Below are 18,429 nucleotides of genomic sequence, written 5' to 3'. Positions count from 1 at the left end.
TTGGTGAACAGCTGCTTCAATTCCTCGAATGCCCGCTGACATTCTAAGGTTCACTTTAGGGGTTGACTCGGCCGTGGTTGTGGAGCCCCCCCCAGTCTTTAACAGTTCAGTGATGGGTAGGGTGATCTCAGCGGAGGGGATGAATTTCTGGTAGAAGTTAATAAACCCCAGGAAGCTCTGCAGCTGTTTCTGTGTCCGTGGGAGTTGCCAGTCCAGAACAGCTTTGACTTTGGCCGGATCCATCTCCATGCCCTTGCTCGACACTCAGTAGCACAGGTAGTGCAGGCAGGTCTTATGGAACTTCGACAGCTTCAAAATTTTGACAGCTTTGTGTACAGCTTGACCCCAAGGAGTTTTTTCAGCACCTGATGAACTAGTTTCATGTGTTCCTCTAGTGTCTCTGTGAAGATGAGAATGCCATCTAAGTACATAAGAACTCCCTTATACAGATGCTCATGCAGCTCTTCATTTATTAGCTGCATGAATACAGAGGGGGCTTCTTGCAGGCCAAAAGGCATCACTTTGAACTGGAAACTCCCTAAAGGGCAGCTGAATGCAGTTTTCTATTCATCCCCTTCCTTGATTCGCACCTGGTAGTACGCCTCTTGCAGGTCCAGTTTGGTGAACACCATCCTCTTAGCCAGGTGAGCCAACATGTCCTTCATGAGGGGAAGTGGCTAGGTGTTCTCTATGCAAATGGCATTAATTCCCCCTACGCATAGCAGCATCGACCCATCTTTTTCTCTTTAAAGAAGACTGGGATGGCTACTCTAGATTTGGCTGGTTGGATAAATCCATGGGCCAGGTTGGTGTTGATGTACTCTCTTAGCTCCCCCATCTCTTTTGGGATCATGGAGTACATCTTCGGCTTGGGTAGTTTAGCCCCTGGTACGAACTCTATGGCATAGTCTGTGGGGCGGTGGGGAGGTAGCACATTACATTCCTCCTCACTGAATACTTCCGCCAGGTCCCGGTATTCTCTAGGGATCGAAGTTTGTGGGAAGACAGTACTGACATAGCAGTGGCTCTCTCACTTTGCTTCGCACCACTTTGTCATTGGACCACACTTCTTTCAGCAACCTCTTAAGAGGGGAGTCAGGGCCTTTTCCCAGCTTTAGCTTCCTGCAGCCATTTCCCCAGGAAATGGTGGGCTCCCACTTGTCCAGTATGGCTGGACTTCCATCATTTTTGGTATCACTACGAATCAGATGAATTCCCAGTGTTGGCCCATTTCCAGCCTTACAGATTTGGTGAGGAGCGTGGCAGGGGCCCCACCTATCAGCAATCCATTGATTTGCTGAAATTGTATGGGTTTGAGGCAGATTCTCAAAGAACAGTTTTTATTTAGGAGACATCATCTTGGCATTAACTGGTGGAAAGCCAACTCTGAATTTTTCCGGGTTTTCCACCTCAATGAAACTGAAAGTTTCACTTTTCCCCAAAACAATAAATCACATTGTCCAATCCGGGCACTGGCTGGTTATTTAGCAACTCCTTCCTCCACCACCAGACAGCCAGTAGTTGGAATGTCCTTGACCCAGGAGTGAACTAGTTTGTTTTAGTTACAAACTCCCCCCCACTTTGCCTCCAAACTTTGTCAGGCCTGAAGCCACGTGAAAGAATCCCTAATAGAATAGAATAGAATAGAATCCCTATAGAAAAGGAAAAAAACAACAACAATCCACAGCCAGAACAGCTTCGGGATTGAAATTGAGAGCCTTCTACATCTTGACCCTATCTTTTGAAGTGTTGGCTATTTCTGTCAGCTTGGTGTCATCTGCAAATTTGATGAGTTCCCCTTCTATCTCCTCATCTAAATCATTTTGATACCCCACTGCATACTTCCGTCTATGCAAATGCAGTTCCATTAAGGACTAGACATTGAGTACAGTTGGTCAGCCAGTTACAAATTATCTGATGGTGATGCTGTTTAACCCACCCTTTTCTGTCTTATCAAATAGGAGGTTGTGATCTGCTTTATCAAATTGAAGTCCAAGTAAAATATATCCACAGGATTTTGTTGGTCCAATAATTCTGTTTATTTAACATTCTTAAATAATGCAATAAGATTTGTTTGGCATGATCTGTTTTTGACAAACCCATGTTGGCTTCTGGTTATGATTTTGCTTGCTTCTAAGTGATCACAGACTTGATGTTTGATTACCTTTTCCAGGATCTTCCCAGGTATTGATGTCAGACTGAGAGATTTGTAGTTTCCTGAATTCATTCCCCCCCCCTTTTTTAAAAGATGGGAATCACATCAGCTTTTTCCCAGTCATTGGGTAGTTACCCAATGGTCCAGGATCTTTGAAAGATATGGTTCAATGGTTCTGAGCTGACATTTGCTAGTTCCTTCAGAACCCTTGAATGTAATCCATTTGGTATTGTTGATTTGATCTCATCTAGAGTGGACAGGTATCCTCTTACCATTTTTTGCTTATTTTGACTTGCATTCCAACAGCCATGGTGGTACAGTGGTTAGAATGCAGTATTGCAGGCTAATTCTGCTGACTGCTGATTGCCAGCAGTTCGGCAGTTCTATTCTCACTGGCTCAAGGTTGATTCAGCCTTCCATCCTTCTGAGGTTGGTAAAATGAGGAGTCAGACTTTTGGAGACAATATGCTGACTCTATAAATCCCTTAGAGAGGGCTGTAAAGCACTGTGAAGTTGTATATAAATCTAAGTGCTATTGCTAATCTGTATTTTACATTATTTTTTTATAGATTGGATTTTTTTTCCTTTTGTGTAAAGTAAGATGGAAAAAATGAGTTAAGTAGTTTTGCTTTCTCCCTGCTACTTGTCAACTTCTTACTATTTGCTCCCATTAATGGACCAATTGTTTCCTTGACTTTTTCCTTTTTAAAATGTTTATAATATTACATGTTTTTCTTATTTGTATAAGCTTTTTATTATTATTTTTTCTTTGTTTCTTTTACTACATTCTATTTCTATTTGCAGATCTTTATATTTTATGATTTTCTTCACTTCTTTCTCTTCTATTTTGCTGTCTCCAGATAGTACAACTGTCCAGACTTTTTTGTCTTTCTGACTGGCAATTGTTATGTCTATGTAGCAGGTGTTTGTCTGTTTGAATTCTAATGTCCCAGAGCACTTCAGTTTCTTCAGTTTTTATTACTTTGTACATTCTGTGGTCCCACCATTCTGGCTTGCGGGCAAATCATATTTCTTCCAATTTACCATTGCTACTTTGTCATACTGCTGAGTTTGTGCAATCTTCGTATAGCAGCTAACTAAGTGATCCACTGTTTCTTTAGCTTCTTTGAAGAGATGACATTTGCTGTCTATTGCTGTCTTCTAAATTCTGGCAGTGTATGTATTTGTTTTTAAGGCTAAGTCTTGGGCAGCCAGAATTAGCCTCTCTGTCTCTTTCTTCAATTTTCCTGCTTTTAACCATTGCTGGCTCTTGTTGTTATCTGTTTTGCCTGTTTTTTTTTTATTATTATAACATGTTGGCCATGTAATATTTTGCCTTATCATGGCTTTTTTTATTCTTGATTAGTCTTTCTTGTAGTTTTTTTCTCCCCAGTACTCATAAGCCTTCATGTTATATTAGTCTCAGTGTGTCTTATTCACTGTTCTTCAGATACTTGTTCAATGTCCTTTTTGCAGTCTTTAACTCTTTGATATACTTGCAAGATTCCACACTCACCTATTTGGTTTGGTAAGTAGAGTCTGTCAACATCACTGTGAAGATAAAGGGCAAGATTCATTGTCATTCTTTTTCTGGTCTTCCTAGCCAGGGCTTTTAGTTCTGCTTGAGTCCAGTCCACTATTCCAGCTGTGGATCTAATAATTGGAATTGCCCGGGGTTAATTATCTTGAGAGCATTTTAATTGTCTTTATTACTATTATTATTAGAGTTTTAATTCCACCTTCATTACTTTTTATCAATACCTTAAGGCACCAAAGATACATAATAATACTTTTTCAATTGTTAAAGCAGCCATTGTTTTTACTAGGTCTGCTTTAGTGAATCCAGATCATTTTAAAATGGCTTTCTTCTGGGAAAGAGAAGGCTAGGCATTTTTGAAGGCGGTGGGGTAGAAGGAGGCAAAAAAATCAAATATACTAAGCTTAAGCAAATGCTTCTTAATGAAAATAGCATTTAAAACTGATGGACCTTGTCTCAGTTTAGCCATTATAGAAAGAAAAGTCTGCAATCTTAAATTCTTCAAGGAGGTTTCCTGACTTACATTCTCTTTGTAATTGTCCTAATAATTCTTAAGACAAACTTTCAGAATGGAAATTACCACTGGTCCAGAAAAGTATCCCACTTACATAGAATCCAAAGAAACATCTAGAGTTCTTGAGATTTGTTCTTTGAACTGATTTTCTCTTCCCTGTTTGGCACATGAGGTTTGTGTTGACAAGGCTAAAGAGGACAGAAATATAGAGCAAGCTGAGAAATGTTCCATAATGAAAATAATTACTTTGTCCTTTCCTGAAATGTCTTAATGCCTTCAGCTGCAGAATGCTGATCCCTGGCATTTCCCAGGATCTCTTGTGAGGTTCATTGTGACTTTATGAGTTAATCACGTCAGGAATAGTCATTTTAACTCGTATGCCTTTAGGAGCAATTACACATTTAAATGATTAAACAAATCAGGGAAAAAGTCTACTGCCTAACGAAAGGCGTTAGTGCTGAAATCCTTTTTTATATATTAGTATCACAAGTCATTTGTAAATAACATATTCATTTTAGAGATGTAAAGAGTTCTATCATGCCCTCTGAAATAAATTATATTTTATTGGTGCCCGGGTGTTTCGTAATTTCTATTTATTTGCTGCAAGAGTGGAGAATTAAGATCGAGTAGTTTATTTCACCAAAAGACTGACAAATGGCTCATTAGATACTTATGGAACTGAAGCTAATTGTATGATTTTGGGGGGAGGTATTAATTGTCATAACTGCCTGCTTAACTAACTAATGTTGGTCACAAAAAGTTTGTCCTATCTCTGCCTTTTCATTGAAGTTAAAACATTTTGTGTGGCAAAAGAAAACAGGCAGGGGAGGAGGGGGGAGATGTCACAAACCAAAACTTTACTATTTGGATTGGAAGACCAGGTAGGAGGAGTAACTAAGGATTAATGTTTCCCACTGGAGACACCAATGACTGTCATCTCCAAATTGCAGTCACCTCATATCATGTAACAGCTTGAATCACAGATATTCCAAGATTCCCCTTCCCCCCAATTACAAATTAAATATAATTTACATTACTTAGGGTTTTTTTTATTTCATCGGAGACATAAGGTCAGAATTGATTGAATATGTACTACCTGCACGTAATGATTTCAGTTTTTCACAATCATGTGCTAATGCTCCACAGTAATGGCCTATGAATGAAGAGACAGATGTACTACCAGTCATTCGCTACACATTTGCATTAACAAATCATCATTTAATTGAAGCCCATCCAACAAGTTTATGCTACTTAAATAAAGTTCGTTTCAATAAAGGATGATACATGGTTAGTAAGTGCAGTGAAACCAAGAGCAGGGTGTGGGGAGGGGTTATTTTCAGAACATAGATTTAAGGATGCTTAGGGATATTTCTATTAATTTTTATTTTGCTATTAAGTAAACTACCTGATTTCTAACACACTGTTCCAAGCCAGTTGTCTGAAATGAGATAATTTACTCTTTGAAATAAATTATTTCATAACAGTACAATTTCATGCTTTGTAGATTTTATTTCTCACCCAAATACAGAACAGAGCATGAATTGTGAGCTAAATTTTTAGGCAAATTCTAATAAGTTTCATACCGTGCTATTATTAAAATGGCTTAATTCTTCTTTTCCTTCTGTGTTTAACTGTCTTATTGCCAACTATAAATTTGTCATTGAAATTAAAAATCTACTTGCCTTCCTGCAACTTTGATATCATTATTGTTATTTATATAAACCTGTTTAAGGAACAATTCTGAAGACCTGTTTTAACATAGAATACTAAATGTTCTTATGATATAACATCATGAAAAGGAGTATGACGAAGGCAAAGATCTCAAGATTAATGTCATTAAAAAACTTAGTAAAAGAGTATTGTTTAATTTATGAATTGAAAATCAATATATTCAATAATTTAAAGACTGGTTGGAAAGCTGCTCACATTAAGCAGAATCTCGCTGCTTTCAGTAAGGTAAGGTATAAACTCTAACTTTCAATAAGAATTTACTGTACTCTTACTGAGCAGGATTTTAGTAATACTGGCCACACAAAGCATATAGTTCTAAGACTGATATTCTATTAAATTTCAACTGCATGTTCTTAAGGCTATCAGTGAGCTTTAACAAAATTGAATTAATAGGCACACCTCGAGTTAACTTACAAATATTTTAAAATAATGAATAATCTAAACAAATTAATTCTGAAAAATCAGTATGAACAATAAATAAAAATGAACCATATAATCTACCTATGAGACAGCAAGAAAGTTCTGCTTTATTTTTCTACAAAACATTTCCATTATATATGAATTTTTAAAAAATAATTATCTTACAATTCTTAGTTCTATTAGCTCTGAAGGCAAGATAAAACAGCACCTTTACATAAAAATATACCTTGGAATTCAAACTCTATACAATTTAAGAATACAGCAAAACATTTTTCCTTACTTTTAAAATGGTATATTAATGAAACACAGTCCTAAACAAACCCACATACAAAGAACCCCACTGTGCCCTGTCAGTATGTTCTCTTTGCTCTTTTTATATGCTAACTCAGAATAGTAATTACAGATCTTGTAAGTTGACTTCTGTTTTCCAGAAATATGAGTTGTACATAAAACATGCCTTTTCATCACAACAATTACCATTAATCAAAACACTGAAAGCTAATACCACTCAAGTCCAACCTACTGCTGTGACTAGCAATATATCAAACTGTCTGTTGTCAAACACTCTATACAAACTTAAACACTTATCATAGCAAACAAAAAGTACATGCTATTTTAAGTTAAATATAGTATTTTAAAAGTGTAAAAAATACATCTTACTTTTTAAGTTAACTCTGTTTTTCTGTTTGATTTAATATTACCTCACTTTGGATAAAAAAACATGCATTCAAATTCTCATTTCTAATAAAGACACAAGCAATCCTAACAAGTAAAAGTATTGATACATTTAGTAGATTAAACATGAAACACTAACAACATAATCCATCTGATTTTCATTATGGAATATTGCTTCAAAAATTATTTGTATCTTGATACTTGAACAGCAAATGCTTTTATCAGAAATAATTTTATTGCTAATAATATTGTACATAACTGAAGTGTGTATGTTCATTTAATTGTTGCCTAACATACTATTAAGTTCTATTATATCCCAGATGTATATGTAGAAACCATGAATTTTGCAAAACAAAATAGTATACCTCAATATTAAAATATGTAATTCTCATTTAACCTAGAAAATACTCATATAAGTAATACTTAGAAGAGTTTTCATTTTGCACTTTGACAACCCTGTTTAATAAATCATACTAGTTTCCACATAACAAAATACAACCTCTGTAGTATAACTAGGAAAGCACTAAGTACTAGATCCAGAAAAAGAGAGGCATAGGGACTCTAACACAAGCCCTAGTTGCCAATCTTTTATTATAGATTTCTATTTTATTCTATTTGTTAGTCAGGTTTGCTCAATCATAATTACATTTTTATTTATGTGAGTGTTTTCTTCATGTTGCCTTTCTTGTTCCCATTCCCACTCTCTCCACAGAATATGCCTTGGATGTGAAGGGCATCCAAAGTTCACAGCTTCAACACTATACAGAGTGAAATGCATATCTAAACTTAAATGGAAAATGGTACTTAAAGAAGACAAAAAATTCATTGCATATAGTTAGGCTTCACTTCTGAACACACACACACAGACACAGACACAGACACAGACACAAAAAGCTTTGCTAAAAGAGAAGATGCTCTGTTACATTTCTATTGAATTGGTTATTAACAAAAATAGCATATTAAGTATAACTATGTTATTTTTCTTTAAAAATATTTGCATAAAATACATATGTTCCATTAACCCTTCCTGCACTGAATCAGATTACCTTCATATATACAGTATTCTTTTAGAAAACCTAATCTAAGTAACTATGGGGAGATCTTGTCTACCCTTGAAAAACTGCAAATAAAGATGTCAGCTATTGAGTATATTTGTGGCATCTCCAGCAGCTGCTGTTAAATACCAGCTGGTCTAGCTGATTAAAATTACCTCTGAGTTGGTATTATAAAGATGCCTGGGCAGCATTGCTGTATTAATGGATTATTGAGTGAGCGATGAAAACCTTGGCCAGCTGATGCGTTTTATTACAGATAGGCTTTATGATGTGTAATCACTGTAATTTTTACAACTGGAGAAAATAGGAGGGGGACAAAGATTAAAAAAAACTCACAAAAACCAGTTTGACTAAATATTCTTGCTTTCTGTTTTCTAGCTGTTGGAACGCTATTTTCTCTCTAAAAGTATTCTAGATATCTGTGAATTTAGCACAAATTCTTTATGAATGAATTGAGAGAGTATAAATATAAATCCTGTGTCTCTGTGGGTGTGTTGCATATGTGTATGTCCGTGTATGTAAGGATGAAAACAAACTAAGCTAACTACATCGATTTTACATTTGTATTACTAGAATCCAACTGGCTTTTTTTCAAACACGTGATAACTGAATTTCCTTCAATTATTCATGAGATAGAACACATAAAAACGCATACAAATACACTCCTTGCTCATTCCTTATTCATTCGTGATATCTGCTGATTTTAAAGATTAGGAGCCTTCTTTTCTTATTCCTTGACCAATATTACTAATGCATGATAGATGTAAATCATTACTATTATGTGTTGGGAGAAAAATACGGTTGACTTTTGAATTTATGTACAGGAGGCTTAAATGATGTAGTAAAAAGTATTTAACATGGCCAGAACTCACTATCTAGGAGACCATGAAGAATGCTAAGAATTCCTGCAGGAGACATCACATTTTTGGACCAAATGAATTATCCCAGAACCACATTTATAAATGGGAATTTCTTCACAACTTCTGATAACACAATCATAGAATATAAATAGAATTTGGAAAAAACCCAACAACTTTGGGACATAGAATATAAGGCTTATAGTGGGTTTTGCAGATTATTTAGTCCAACTCATGCTCAGTGCAGGAATCCACTATTACAGCACTCCTCATGGATGATGATCTAGTGCTGTGATGGCGAACCTATGGCATGCGTCCCATAGGTGGCACATAGAGCCATATCTGTGGACACGTGAGTGTTGCCCTAGCTAAGCTCCAGAGCACATGCACCTGCCGGCCAGCTGATTTTTAGGCCTTTTTAGACTGGAAGTCAGGAAATGGGCCATTTCCAGCCTCCAGATGGCCTCTGTGGGGGATGGGGAAGGCCGTTTTCGCCCTCCCAAGGCTCCAAGAAAGCCTCTGGAGCCTGGGAAGGGTGAAAAACGGACCTACTGGTAACCGTTTTGCTATTGCATGCCAAAAGCAGGGGGAGCGCAGGGGAGGTCATGTGGGCATGCATGGGGGTCATTGAATTATGGGTGTGGGCATGCATGCACGTGACCCCCCCGCGCTTCCCCCGCTTTTGGCACATGACAGCAAAGAAGTTAGATATCACTGATCTAGTCTGTTTTAATATTTTCAGGAAGAAAAGTTCACAACTTCCAGAGGAAGTCTATTTCCTTGTTGAATAGCTCTTTATTTTTTTTCTAGGTTTTCCAACTGAAATTTGTGTCCTTGTAATATAACTGTTGCTCATTCTATCTTCTACAACTTGGAATGAATCTGCCCCATCCTCTACAAGAGTCTTTAATGTATTTGAAGAAAGTTATTGTGCTTCCCCATAGATATTTTCCCCCCGTAAAACAAACCCAACAACTCTAATATTATTCCTAAATTTTTCCTCCAGACTTTTTATCACTTTGGTTGCTCTCCTCTGATCCTGATATTGTGGTTCCACAGCCAAGTAAGGAATATTCAAAGATGCTATTCTTTGCACATGGTACTAAAATATTACTCGACTTGAACTTCTTAAAATATTTTTTAGATTGGAATTCTTCCTAAGGTTTCTTAATTTATCAGTTTATACGGTAGATATGTTCACACACACACTAAATTAATGTATTTTCTCAACTCTTAACTCAATATTCTACATTTAGGCAAGAAAAACAAAATGCACAGGTACAGTCTATGTGGTACCTCGCTCAATAGTAATAACTGTGAAAGGGATCTTGGAGTCCTAGTGGACAACCATTTAAATTTGAGCCAGCAGTGTGCAGCAGCTGCCAAAAAAGCCAACACAGTTCTAGGCTGCATAAGCAGAGGGATAGAATCAAGATCACGTGAAGTGTTAATACCACTTTATAATGCCTTGGAATATTGCATCCAGTTTTGGTCGCCACAATGTAAAAAAGATGTGGAGACTCTAGAAGAGTGCAGAGAAGAGCAACAAAGATGTTTAGGGGACTAGAGCCTAAAACCATGATGGCAAACGTATGGCACGCGTGCCAGAGAGGGCACACAGAGCCCTCTCTGTGGACACGCGTGCCATCGCCAGCTGCTCTTCTGATTTCTGGCGTGCACATGTGCGCCAGCCAGCTGGTCTTTGTGAGCTGGAAAATGCCCAAAAAATGGCCTGAAAACAGCCCAAAAATGGCCTGAAAAATGGCTAAAAAACAGGCATGCATGCGCTGGCTACCTGGTCTTTGGGTTAGGGTTAGGGTTAGTGCTCTGGTGCACGTGAAGATCAGCTGGCTGGCATGCATGCACATGCCGGAAACCTGAAGACCAGGTGCCTGGTGTGTGCATGTGCATTAGCCAGCTAGTCTTTGAGTTTCCAGCGCTCTGGCATGCGTGCATGCATGTGCGTTCTGGTTTGGGCACTCAGTGCCGAAAAGGTTCGCCATCATTGGCCTAAAACATATGAAGAACGGCTGCAGAAACTGGGTATGTCTAGTTTAATGAAAAAAAAAGACTAGGGGTGACATGATAGCAGTGTTCCAATATCTCAGGAGCTGCCATGAAGAAGAGGGAATCAAGCTATTCTCCAAAGCACCTGAGGGCAGGACAAGAAGCAATGGGTGGAAGCTAATCAACCTAGAACTAAGGAGAAATTTCCCGACAGAACAATTAATCAGTGGAACAACTTGCCTCCAGAAGTTGTGAATGCTCAAACACTGGAAGTTTTTAAGAAGATATCGGAAAATCATTTGTCTGAAGTGGTGTAGGGTTTCCTGCCTAAGCAGGGAGTTGAATTAGAAGACCTCCACTGTCCCTTCCAACTCTGTTATTCTGTTTTTATTGAGGAACTATGTATTCAAATATATGTTTGAGAAACCTTATGGTTTCTTTAAATCAGAAATTAATATAAAGCCAAATAACACTGAGAGAACTAAGCACATTACTTGCATGAAAGTTCATTGAGTTTCTAAAGCATAATAATAATTAACTTGCAGAACTTAAAACAACAACCAATACCATAAATGATATATTCAAGAGCAGTGGTTTTCAGCTTTTTCTTCACCATGGATCCTCTTTAAATGCTTTTATGGCCAGGGACTCATGGCCATGGCTCCCAAGACTTAACTCAAAATTTAAATCATAACATTTTTCAAGCCTTCTTGGACCACCTGTGACAACATGCCCCCCCCCCTCCCAAGATCCACAGACTACAGGTTGGGAACCACTGCTGTAAAGAATATTACAATTTTTTTTACATGCATATATACAATGGAGTATGATTTTATAAAAATTAAGTCAAATATCTTTATTTATCAGAAAAAGCCTACAAGGATTCAACAATATATACAGAAAGATTAGTGATCTCAGATGGACTACTTGGAATCCATGTAGTAAGTCATTTTGACATTAGAAATAAAGAAAAATAAATTAAAGAACAATGGCATCTTACCCCAATGACTCCAGCAAAAGAGGTAAGATAATTGTAATATAAGAATTCCAATCTTGTCTTAGTTTTGAACAGGTGTATGTTCATACAAAGGCCTCTGAGGAATGAAGACCATTAGTTGAACGATTTCCTCTTCTACTTTTTGACTGTGTTAAAATAATATTGACTAAATGAATCCTTACAGAAAGTCAGAAGATCTGGCAATGGTTTTCCTAAGGAGCTTGTTATATTATTATTATATTATATCATCATCATCATCATCATCATCATCTACACAATATGTGAATTACAGCTATTAATTCCTTAATGGTATTGGCCTCCATATGCATTGGGTTTTTTCCAAGAACTTAGAATATAGCAATGTACTGACATAGTATATATGCGGACCAAACAGTCTGCCCCTTTCTAATCGCTATCCATCTTATTATTATTACTATTATGTTTGGCCGCATAGTAAGCCAGATGTTCAGACTGGATTTGGCATTTTTGTCTATCTACTGAGTCCTTTCCAAGGGATAGGCATATTTGGATGTTTGATGTTGTTACAGATATGGTCACAGGATGTAAACTGTTCTGAGTAAAGCTTCCTTTTGCAATTGATTGATGGCAAATTTGTCAATACTGATAGTGTTCAAATGGTGCTCCAGTTGTTTAGGGATTGCACCCAAGGTCCCTATTACTATTCGTAATATCTTTGCTTGCTTGTGCCATAGTCATTTTTTTTTCTATTTGCAGGTCTTTGTATTTTGTATCTTCTTTGTATCTTCTCCAGTTCTTTCTCTTCTCTTCTGCTGCCTCCAGGTACTGTCATGTCCATTATCCAGACCTTTTTGTCTTTTTTATTGGCAATTGTTGAGTCTGGGGTATTATGTAGAAGATACATTTCTGTTTGAATTCTAAAGTCCCAGAGCATTTTAGCGTCTTCATTTTCTTTCTGTATTTTATGGTCCTACCAATTCTTGCTTGCAAGCAAATGGCATTTCTTGCAGATCTTCCAATGCACCATTATTGCTACTTTGTATTTTCTAGTCAGTCTGTGTAGTCTTCTTATAGCAGCTATCCAGGTGACCCACTAATTTTCAGCTTTTTTGCAGAGACAACATTTACAGAATATTGCCATCTTCTCAATTCTGGTGTTGTACGCATTTGTTGTTAAGGCTTGATCTTGTGCAGCCAGAATTAGGCCCTTTGTATCTTTCTTCAATTTGCCTGCTTTTAGCTATGGTGTTGTTCAGTGGTGGGTTGCTACTGGTTCGCCCCGGATCAGGTGAATCAGTAGCGGTGGGAGGCTCTGCCCACCCTCCTGGACACTTCTGTGCATGCCCAGAAGCAGCGCACGCCATGAGCGAGCCGGTAGCGACGGGATTTGAAACCTGCTACTGGTGTTGTTATTATCTGCTTTGCCTCTATTTTTTAATATACTAGCCATGTAATACTTTTTCTTCCCACATCTCTTTTCTGTTCTTTATTTGGTCCTTCTTGTAGACAATTTTGATCTTTCCAATAGTCAGTAATCCTTCCTAGTATACTAACTTCAGTGCATTTTCTTCATTGCTGTTCAGATATTCTTCCAATGGTCTTTTTTCTTCTTCACTATCTAACATATTTCCAACATACCACATCCATATATTTTCCTTTGTAAGTAGATGCATGGATGAAAGGCATGATTGTTATTATTTTTTTGATCTTCCAATTCAGAGCATTTAGTTTGCTGAAGCCCACTCCAGTATTCCAGGTGTTTATTTCCTTGATGATATTTGCTCCATTGAATTTGGACTTCCAAGATTTTCTTCACTCTTTGTCCTTCACTTCTAATCTTTTCCTTGACTTCAGTGTGCTTAATGCTGTTAGTTTAAAGGATGCTCAGTTATTTATTGTGATTTTTTTCATCTAGATTCTTGGTGTTATTTCCATAGGGTCTTGATTCCTTCAGTTTTCAGGATTTTCCCTTTTTGGTTATTAGTATTATGTTTCACCACCAGAAATTGAGATTGGTTTTGGCATTTTTATTCATATATCGAGTCCTTACCAAGAATCTGAGATAAGCAGGTGTTGCTGTCTGATGGTGTTAAAGTTATTGTTATTATTGTTATTCCACCATTTTAATATACAATTACATATAAGGTAGTGGACATACCTAATACTGCTGCCTTTTTCCTGTGAAGTAGTTTTTATTGAAATAGGCTAGCCTTGAGAAAAGTCCTCTAGCTGGTTTTCATTTTAAATTTAAATTAAATTAATTTTAAATTTCATTTTAGATTAAAAAAACATGCTGAGAGATAATTTGGTGTAATGGTTAAGGCACCAGGCTAGAAATGAGAAAATGAGTGCTAGTCCGATTTAGCCATGAAGCCGACCTTGGGCCAGTCACTCTCTCTAATCCCTAAGAAGCCAGCAATGGCAAATTATGTCTTAAAATATTGCCAAGAAAGTTGCAGACAGTGGTCCAAGCAGTCAGCACTTCCTCCCCCCCCACACCCCAAAATCCTCTGCTTGATGTTACTGGAACCATTATGAAAATAGTATTACTCAATTTAAATTACAATAAATGCACACTACAATTGTATTGAGGGTAGAGCTGAGGACTTTGTACCGTATCTGTATGACAAAATTGCTCAGATTCGGGAACATCTGGACTCTGACTGGGTAGATTCAGGGGGGAGGAAGGAGGCAGGTCTTGAGAACATTATCTGGGAAGAGTTTGATTCAGTGACTCCCGAAGACGTGGACAGGATACTGGGCAGACTGAGCGCTGCCACATGTTTATTGGACCCGTGTCCCTTCTGGTTGGTGCTGGCCTCTCGGGAGGTTACATGAGGCTGGCTCCAGGGGATTATAAATGCTTCCTTTAGTGAGGGTGTCTTCCCCGCCGCCTTGAAAGAGGCGGTGGTGAGACCTCTCCTCAAGAAGCCTTCCCTGGACCCGGCAGTGTTGGCTAATTATCGTCCAGTCTCCAATCTTTGCTTTGTTGCGAAGGTTGTTGAGAGTGTGGTAGCGCAACAGCTCCCTCAGTACCTGGATGAATCGGCTTATCTGGATCCGTTCCAGTTGGGCTTCAGGCCTGGATTCAGCACGGAAACGGCGTTGTTCGCATTGGTCGATGATCTCTGGAGGGCTCGGGACAGGGGTTGCTCCTCTGTCCTGGTCCTATTAGACCTCTCAGCGGCTTTTGATACCATCAACTATGGTATCATGCTGCACCGGCTGGAAGAGTTAGGGGTGGGGGGCACCGTGTTGCGGTGGTTCTCCTCCTTTCTCTCCGACCGGTCACAGTCTGTGTTGGCAGGGGGGCAGAGGTCGACCCCGAGGCCCCTTGTATGTGGGGTGCCACAGGGGTCGGTCCTCTCGCCCCTTCTGTTCAACATTTATGTGAAGCTGCTGGGTGAGATCATCTGTTGTTTCGGGGTGCTCAGTACGCTGATGACACCCAGCTGTACATCTCCACCTTGGATCACCCCAATGATGCCCTTGAAGTGATGTCCCGGTGCCTGGAGGCTGTGCAGATCTGGATGGGGAGAAACAGACTCAGGCTCCACCCATCCAAGACCGAGTGGCTGTGGTTTCCGACGTCCCGGTATACTCAGTTGGTGCCATCACTGACTATTGGGGGCGAGTCGTTGGCCCCCACGGAGAGGGCTCGCTCCTGGACTCACAGCTGTCTTTAGAAGAGCATTTGACGGCTGTGGCCGGGAGGACTTTTTATCAGGTCTGCCTGATTCACCAGTTGCGGCCCTTTCTGGATCGGGACTCATTAACTACGGTCACTCATGCCCTCGTCACTTCCCGCCTGGACTACTGCAATGCTCTCTACATGGGGCTCCCCTTGAGAAGTACCCGGAGGCTCCAGCTGGCCCAGAATGTGGCCGTGCGGGTGGTTATGGGAGCGACGTGGCGCTCCCATGTGATGCCCCTCCTGCGCGAGCTGCACTGGCTCCTGGTGGTCTTCCGGGTGCGCTTCAAGGTTTTGGTTACCACCTTTAGAACGTTCCATGGCTTAGGACCAGGGTATCTACGAGACTGCCTTCTGCCACCAGTAGCCTCTCACAGACCAGTACGCTCCCACAGAGAGGGGCTCCTCAGGGTGCCGTCGGTCAGTGTCAACAGTGTTGATTGGCGGCCCCCAGGGGGAGAGCCTTCTCTGTGGGGGCACCTGCCATGTGGAACGAGCTCCCTCCAGAGATATGGCGGATCCCAGATCTACGTGCTTTCCGCCGTGCCCTTAAAACTTTCCTTTTCCAGCAGGCTGTCCTGGCCTAACCTCTTTTTTAAATCGTTTTAAAATTTAAATTTGTCTTATAAATTGGAGTGTTTTAAATTTGTTTTCGGGCCATGGTATTTAATATATTTTAAATGGTTTTTAACATTTGTACTATGTGTATTTTATCTTGGCTGTTCACTGCCCTGAGTCCTTCTGGAGTAGGGCGGTATATAAATTTAATTTAATAATAATAATAATAATAATAATAATAATAATAATAATAATAATAATAATAATATTCTGGATATCTTCCAAGGGCATGGCTGTCAAACTCAAGGCCCAGTGCCTGGATCCGACCTGCGGGGTGCTTAGATCTGGCCTGCGGGGCAATCCTGGAAACAGCGAAGGATTTGCCCGTGGTGCCTCTGCCAGCAAAAACAGAGCTTGGGAGCCCATTTTCACTGAAAGAGCGCTCAGGCCACCATAGACGCCCCCAACATGAGTGGTGTCGAGCTGGCTATGCCCACCTTGGCCATGCCCACCCTGGTCCCCTCAGATCAAACATAACCATGATGTGGCCCTCAATGAAATCAAATTTGACACCTCTGTCCTAGAGTATGAAAAAAGAATGATTAAAAAGGAAGCTTGGATCTAATATATAAAGTACAAGGTAATTAAAAGAAATCTTGAAATTTCACAGATTTACTGTTTCAGTGAATGTTTCACAGATTAGATCTATAAATCTGTCACTCTGTGAAAAGCAACAATAAAAATTTTTGTAATAAATATTTTCTTACATTCATTCTCAGGGCTCTTTTTTATTAACTTCTAAACCAATCCTTCTTCCAGTCCTAATTTGGCCTCTGTTGCAAAGGTTCCAGCATATCTTTCAATATTAAGCTTCCAGTTCCCAATTCTACTTACTTAATGATTTGGAAGGCAAAATTTAACCTGTGCCAGATTTTCAAATAACTTTTCAAAAGTTCATTATTGTACTAAGCTGAATAAACATACTGGCTTTGAAAATTAATGGGATTCAAGATTGGTATGATCATTCTAGATTCAGTTTGGTGTAGTGGTTAAGACATCAGGCAAGAAACCAAGAAACCCTGAATTCTAGCCCCATCTACAGCACAAAGCCAGCTGGGTGACCTTGGAACCGTCAGGTTCTCTTAGACCCAGGAAAGAGGCAATGGCAAACCATTTCTCAAAAGTTTGCAAAGAAAAATTCAGGGATTTGTTTAGGCAGTCTCCAAGAATCTGGCATGATTGAACAGAAGAAAAAAAAAGTCATTTTACTATATATCTAATTTATTCACGTTTTATAAACACACAAGTAGAAATTTTTGCAATAAATATTTCCTTATATTCATTCTCAAGACTCTTTTTTATTAACTTCTAAACCAATTCCTCTTCCATTGTCTGAATTTGGCCTCTGCTACAAAGATTCTGGCATAACTTTCCATATCCAGCTTCTAGTTCCCAAGTTTTACCAATGCTATGCTATGCTATGAAGAAAAGATCTGCACTGCAACATTAAAAAAGGAAGTATTTAAAAGCCAGTTTATATCAAATGGATTTTCAATATCATAAATACCTATGCTATATTTTATACCACATTAGACGCTCAATTTAAAAACAACCTTCAGTAACAATTTACAATTAAAATGTATTGGGAAACTGGGAATACTGCCATTTGTTTTTATTTCTTGTGATGTGTATAGTCCCACTTATTCAAATTGTATGGTTGTTACCTAGGTAACTGCCTGGATGTAGTATAATTGGAAGAGTTCTCAAAATGATTGTCACAACTGTGGGCAGAAATTCAGGTACAGGATCCATGGTGGCATCATGGCTTAAATTCAAATTTGTCTTGTAAAAATTGCACTATAAAATCTCTTTCTAAGCAGTGCAGACGAGAGATCTGCAATCATCATCTGAAAAATATTAAGCAGGCAGCAATGTGCTTCTTTTTGCATTGAAGTGGATAGTTATTAAAAGACATACCAAGGGAGAAAAATGGAGTTGACTACACAATAAATCATTTGTTTTTAAAAGGAAAATCTGTATTAATTCAAATGGTTATATATTTACAATCTATTAATTCCCATTTCAATTACGTTAACATAAAAATCTCACATTCTTCTTTTTCCTTTGGTTGCTATCTTTTTCTACAAAAAAGCAACCCACCATATTAGTTTACAAATGCTTACTTGAATAGCATCAGGTCCTTAATTTATTTATATTTATGTCTTGAAACAGCATGCAATGTCACCTAGAAAT

General features: G+C 38.6%; 1 protein-coding gene and 1 long non-coding RNA gene across 8 annotated transcripts in view; one reads left to right on the top strand and one right to left on the bottom strand.

Annotated features, from left to right (window-relative positions):
• The window catches only part of TBC1D5 (TBC1 domain family member 5), a 476,616-nt gene that overhangs the window by 149,517 nt on the left and 308,670 nt on the right, over positions 1 to 18,429 (bottom strand). The window lies entirely within an intron of this gene.
• Positions 10,755 to 18,429, top strand: part of LOC117655229 (uncharacterized) — an 80,681-nt gene continuing 73,006 nt past the window's right edge. Inside the window, exon 1 of the long non-coding RNA XR_004588599.2 lies at positions 10,755 to 11,973. This is a non-coding gene — a long non-coding RNA (uncharacterized LOC117655229). The remainder of the gene's footprint in view (positions 11,974 to 18,429) is intronic.

Source organism: Pantherophis guttatus, chromosome 4, assembly GCF_059756535.1.
Source record: "Pantherophis guttatus breed Tessera chromosome 4, ASM5975653v1, whole genome shotgun sequence".
Taxonomy (NCBI): Eukaryota; Metazoa; Chordata; class Lepidosauria; order Squamata; family Colubridae; genus Pantherophis; species Pantherophis guttatus.
This window is presented reverse-complemented; position numbering and strand designations above follow the sequence as displayed.